Below are 6,302 nucleotides of genomic sequence, written 5' to 3'. Positions count from 1 at the left end.
CTTCGACTCTCTTTTTCATCTCCTCCATACTTTCTCCTTGTCTTTGTACTAGGGCCATGAGTCTCTGGTCCTAGTCTTCCAATTCCTTGCTCATTCTCCCTTGCTTTTTTCTTTCAAGGCTCAACTTTTTTGTCATGGTTTCCATCTCTCTGTGGTGTTGCTCCTCTTCTTGCTTCCTTTCTTCTTCCCTTGTGGCAAACTCTTCCATGCCTCGTTCGATGTGATTTATTTTTGTTGCCAAATCCTTATGTTTCATGATTAAAAGTTTATATCCTCTCTGCATTTTCACTAGCTCTTGATTTTCATCTTCGAGCCATTTGCTGCCAGTTTTCCTCCTTGTCATATTTATCCTTTAGTTCCTATTTTAGATCAAAGATCTCCTTTTGTTGCATAGCTATTTTTCTCATCTTTTCAAGTTGGAAGGTTTCCACCACTCCTTTTCCGCTTCCAACTTGGCCATCACTATCTTTCTTTCCTCCTTTGCCTTCTCTAGCCGAGAGAGCAATTCAACAACATATTTATCATAGTTTGCTTGTGGCATCATAGTAGTAGGGATTGGAGTGTCGAAGCTTCAACCTTTTGGCATTTTGGATCCTGCCTAGACTTGGCATCTGTGGTCGGTGGTCGTAGTCTCCACACTCTTTCCTTGGGCAAGTTCCTTATTAATGAAGTAATGCATCCAAGCCACAAAATTATTTACATCAACACTAGCCGAGATGCTTGGAGTGAGAGTGGTTGCTTTGTTGGTGGGCGCCAAGAGGGGCGGGATGGGATGGATGGGAGCCTTGCCCTTGCCTTCGATGACCATAGGCAGTATGACTTCGAGTACATGAGTGCTTGAGCCATGTCCCTCATTCTTGGGCAAACTTAAAGCCCCTAGGTTATTGAGTTGGCTTTGCTATTCTATGGACCAGCGAGTTGCTTCGGCCATGTCTTGCTTCTCCTTCTCCTCAACTCTGCCTCCTTTTTCGCAACTCTTCTCTCTCTCTCTTCCTCTGTTTTCCTTGATTCTTTTGCCAGTTTTTCAGCTTCTTCCTTCTCTTTCTTCTTCCTCTCTTCAGCCCCTTTTTTCAACTCCTTCTTGGCTTTTCTGGCTTCCTCTTTCAACTCCTTTGCATCTTGCTTTTTCTTGTTCTCCCACTCTTCAGTATCTCTTAGGGATTCCCTTTTGGCTCTCTCTAGATCTTCTTTTTCCTTCTTCCTGCCCTCATCTTGTTTCTTCTTCTGAGCTATCTTTTTAGTGGGCTTCTTTACTTTTTTCCTTATGGATTGAACCTCCTGATCCTCCTTCTCTGTCTCAGTTTCTGCCATGTTGCTCGATGGCTCTTTTCCCGGTGGGTTAGTGACCTATCTAGAGTCTCATCCTCTCCTTCTTCTTCTTGTTGAGCTTCTTTTACAGCCTCCTAGATGATGGCTATCAGCACACTTCCATATCAAAAGGCTTTTGAGGAAGGTTTCTTTCTCTTAGTACTTTTAGAGGCTGGGGACTCTCCGCCTACCGGTTTGCTCCCCAGGGCTAGTGCTTTGGCTGCTTGGTCTATAGTCTTGCGCACATAGTGATTTCAGTCTGCCTCATCCAAGGTGTGGCCTGCCACATTCTCCAGCATAGGCACACTAATTCGGTGCATGAGGGAGTTATAGCACTGGCTGGAGAAGAGTGAGTGCACCAATTTTGCCTGCATGCGGGCCTTAGATTCAGGAATATCCTGTATGTTGATGCCGTCATTGTCAAAACATCCTCCCTCTTCATCTTTAGTATAGCATACACATCTCTCTTATTTTTCTTCTCCACCTTAGGTTCCAATCCTAGAGCCTTCTCCACCAAGGCCTGGTTCAATGGCACCTGCACATGTTTAGCATTCTCCCCTCTTCCCATAGTCATCGTTTTGCATTCTTGATTGGGGTTGTACATTCTCAAAAGTTCCACACACTTTGTGTGGTCAGGCTCTTGTGCAAACTTCTATAGGTACTTTGAGAGGTCACACTATTCCACCATTCTCCTTGCAGCCTCCTCCTTGGCTACCACCTCCTTGAGGTTATGGATACTGCAAAATTTCAGCTAATTTATGCACGATTTTTTAAGTTGATGCCGTACTCCATCCTCTCCTCCTCCATAAAAGGGAGTCAGTGAGCATGATCTTGCTGCAACATCTTTCGTTCCTGTCATGAACCATGATTCCCATTAGTGCTTTCAAAACAATTATTTGCTAAAAAGAAAGACTTCATGTTTATTGAATGAAAACATTTAAGCTCCAAAGTAAACTTTTCTTTCAGACTTTTTATCCTTTATTTCAAAATTTTTGTGACATTTTTCCTCAGTCACAAGCTAACATGTTTCTTTCCTTTCTGTGTTAAAGTGTAAACTGAGGTTTTCGCGGCGGTGTGTTTTTTCTTATGTGTTTATGCGTTTGCTTGATTTTGATTGGTTTTGATTTGACTCACCTTATCCCCTCCCCTTCTGGATTTGAGAAGAATCCCTCCTAATATTGAAGGTAAGTGGGCCAAGGGCATCAAGGGCATTCAGTGTACAGGGCGAGTGTTTGCCTTTGCATGAGCCAAGCATAGAAATCTCCATTGTACTCCAACTGAGCTTCTCGGTCCAGATCAAAGGGTCAACTGCCTACATGTGTGATGTAAGTAAGGGCATCCGTTAGGAAGTCACTGGAATCCACATGGCTAGCAATATGTAACTCTTCATCGGTCAAGAGGTGATCAAGGTAAGGGTTTTTTTTTATGTGCTCTTCCATGGGTCGGCCACAAATAGTTGTTAACACCCTATACAAGGTTGGAGAGACATAAGTTGGGTCATACTCCAATGTCTTTATTGTGTGTCGCTGCTTAGCGTTGATTATTATTTGGCATCCTTTGAGTTCCCATTGCAATTGAAGAGCATACCAGTTCCATAAGAATGGGGATTCGACTTCAGCAAGCTGTTTCAACTCCTCAATTTCTTGGTCAGTGATAGCGGAAGTAGCTCACTTATTGTATGACGTAATGAGATGATGTTTTATGGCTTGCTCTCTAGATATCTCAGTGCTAAACAACTCTAAAGCTGAGTGGAATGCTTTGACGAATGCGAATTCAAATGTGTCCCATAAACAAGGCATCATACGAACTTTGGTTGATAAGGGCTCTTGCAACAGGTCCAAGTCCAAGTGGTCATAGCTCAGAGCCAGTGACATGAATGTGGCATCTAAGTGTCTAAGGCAAGCAATCACATCATCCCCTATGTCTTCAGCTAGATTTGTGGCCAGTATCAAGAATGATATTCGCTCATAGGAGGGTTTAAGGCTGTGGGTGGTTGGGGTTTGATAGAACTAGAGAGTTTGGCAACAAATGGTTGTGGTTTTGATTTTTCTTGATATTGCAATTGGATCCCTTGCACAATGGATTGCTAATGGGGCATTGCTACTTACGGATGCGGCTTCTTGAGTCTTGGTAGAGTTACGTGGTACTGGTTTGGGAGTAGCACGTTGAGATTTGGGTCGATAGACTTGGTCGATCTTCATGGGCATAATCAATTGTGAGTCTATGGACTTGGTGTCTCAAGGCTTATGCAGCTTTAGGCCTTAACACATTGTATGACTGGGTATGGTTAAGTATGAGGGCGGCATTTGATCAGTGCCTTTAGCTGTTTTAGCCTTAGGGATCCATATCTAGGGATTACCCTCATAATAGCCTTGTGCTTGCAATATGGTCTTAGGAACCCATCGTAGCTTGACCGTATATCATTGTCTATAGCTTTGTCTTGGCCTCCTAGGTTTTGAGGTTTCATTCTTAGCCTTGCAAAGGCATGGCTGATTTCTCCTTAGTGTGGCAGGCTCTAATGTCTAGGTATCCATCTAAACTGGGGTTCATGGGCATTGGCTTTGGCCTTAGCGGGTTGTTGGCGTAGAGGCTTGGTGGATTGTAACAAGTCACAACCCCCCTCCTTAGACTTGGCTATAGGTGTTTCTACCGATGGCTTTGCGGATCTCATAGGAGTCGCATAGCCCTTGCTAAAAGCTGCTACTATGCGGACATTGCCAACGGCTAGGTGGATATGGTGCGACTCATAATCGACATTGCAGTGAGCTGGCTTTTTAAAGGTTTGCACAACACATAAAAGATCATTGGTATGTTCTCATACTCGATAGAAATTGCCACCATGCAGTTCCCTAGGAGTGCATATGATTGGCCCCCCATATGGGATTAGTTTGGTGGTAGTGGACTGTAATTGTGGTTTGGGCATGGTGAAAGGGGTACAAACGGCTGTGCCATAAGGTTAGCCCTCAATCTTTGTCTAGCTTCTTCCACCATTTTCCTTCTCTCCCTTAGGGTGGTTTTTCTTTCCACAGACATGTCTATTGGCTATCGATGCTCTTCAGAATGGGGTGAAGGGGATTGTGGGATCACTTCTTCTTTGAATCTGCCCATGTCGAATTGTAGTTTAGCTTCACTTCCTGGGCACTGTTCTTGTTGTACCTCCTCTACAAACCCTAGAGCATCGATCTCCTGGGAGGTTAGGCTGGCCAACAACAGGTACCTATGTTGTTCATCAAGGCTCAGCCCGACTACAAACGGGTTGGGGGGGCATGTGTAGCCCTGGTCGCAGAGCTCTACATGCTATGCTCAGCTTCGTCTTTACCACCTCCAAGGACTCCCCTTCCTCCGGTGAGTAGCATCCATCAGGGTATTCATGAAGACTCGTTGTTGAGTATTTAATCCCACTTGGGCTGCCTCTGCTTTGCTTTCTGCTAGAACTTTCTCTTTTTCCACGAGGGCCAGGCGATGCGTCAAGGTCTTCACTCTTCCTTCATTTTGGCCACTCTTTGACTCTCTTTTTCATTTCCTCCATACCTTCTACTTGTCTTTGTACCAGGGCCATGAGTCTGTGCTCCTCGTCTTCCAATTCCCTGCTCATTCTCTCTTGCTCCTCTCTTTCAAGACTCAGCTTTTTAGTCATGGTTTCCATTTCCCTGTGGTGTTGTTCCTCTTCTTGCTTCCTCCCTTCTTTCCTTGTGGCAAACTCTTTCATGCTGCGTTCGATCTGACCTATTTTTGATGTCTGCCAGATCCTCATGTTGCATGATTAGAAGCTTATAATCTCTTTGCATTTTCACTAGCTCTTGATTTTCATCTACGAGCTGTTGCCGCCAGCTTTGCTCTTTTCATCTTTGGCCTTTAGTTCTCATTTCAAATCAAGGATTTCCTTTTGTTGCATAGCCATTTGCCTCGTCTTTTTGAGCTGGAAGGATCCCACCAACTCCTTTTCCACTTCCAACTTGGCCACCGCTATCTTTCTTTCCTCCCTTGCCTTCTCTAACTAACAGAGCAATTCAACAACATACTCATCGTGGTTTGCTGGTGGTGTCATAGTAGTAGGGATTGGGGTGGTTGAAGCTTCCATCTTTTGGCATTTTGGAACTTGCCTAAACTCAGCATCTATGGCTGGCCTTTTCTACCCAGTGGCCATAGTCTCCATACTCTTTCCTTGTGCTAGTTCCTTATTGATAAAGTATTGCATCTAGGCCACAAAATTGTATACATTAGTGCTAGCCAGGATGCTTGGAGTGGCAGTGGTTGCTTCACTGGCGGGCATCAAGAGGGACGGGATGAGATGAATGGGAGCCTTACCCTTGTCTTCAATGACCACGGGAGGCATGACTTCGGGAACGTGAGCGCTTGAGCTGGTACATCTTCTCAAGGCTAGAATAATCTATGCATTTAGCAAGAGAAACTTAACTAATAAAGAATCAAACTTAATTGAATTCAGAGCCGTACACTTCTGTGCCCTAGACATCCAAGAGATAGCCCCTCCAACATAAGTGAACACATAGCCGAAAGTGGACTTTCTACTATTTGCATGTCCTGCATAATCAGAGTCAGTGTACCCCACGACTCCTGTATCTTGGCTGCCATAACAAAGACACATATCTGTTGTGCCCGTCAGGTACCTCATGATACCGTTCACGGCATCCCAATGTTTCTTGCTAGGTGTAGCCATATAACGTGCCACAACCCCAACTGCAAAAGCTATATCTGGATGGGTGGCTATCATGGCATACATAAGACTGCCCACGGCTGGGAGGCATATGGAATCTTGGCCATCTCGGCCCTATGCTCATCTGTCAACAAACAATCGGCCTGTGAAACCTTCACATGAGAAGGTAATGGACAGCCAATAGGCTTAACATCCTGCATACAGAAGGGTTTAAGGACTTTATGAATGTACTCCTTCTGTGATAGATAGAGTACTTCCTAAGGTCTATCACACATAATGCGTATACCAAGTATATGAGAGGCATGTCCTAGATATTTCA

The sequence above is a fragment of the Lygodium microphyllum genome, chromosome 10 (genome assembly GCF_053477565.2).
Source record: "Lygodium microphyllum isolate KBCC chromosome 10, Lygodium_microphyllum_v1.1.10, whole genome shotgun sequence".
NCBI classification, from domain to species: Eukaryota; Viridiplantae; Streptophyta; class Polypodiopsida; order Schizaeales; family Lygodiaceae; genus Lygodium; species Lygodium microphyllum.
Note: the sequence above shows the minus strand (reverse complement) of the source record.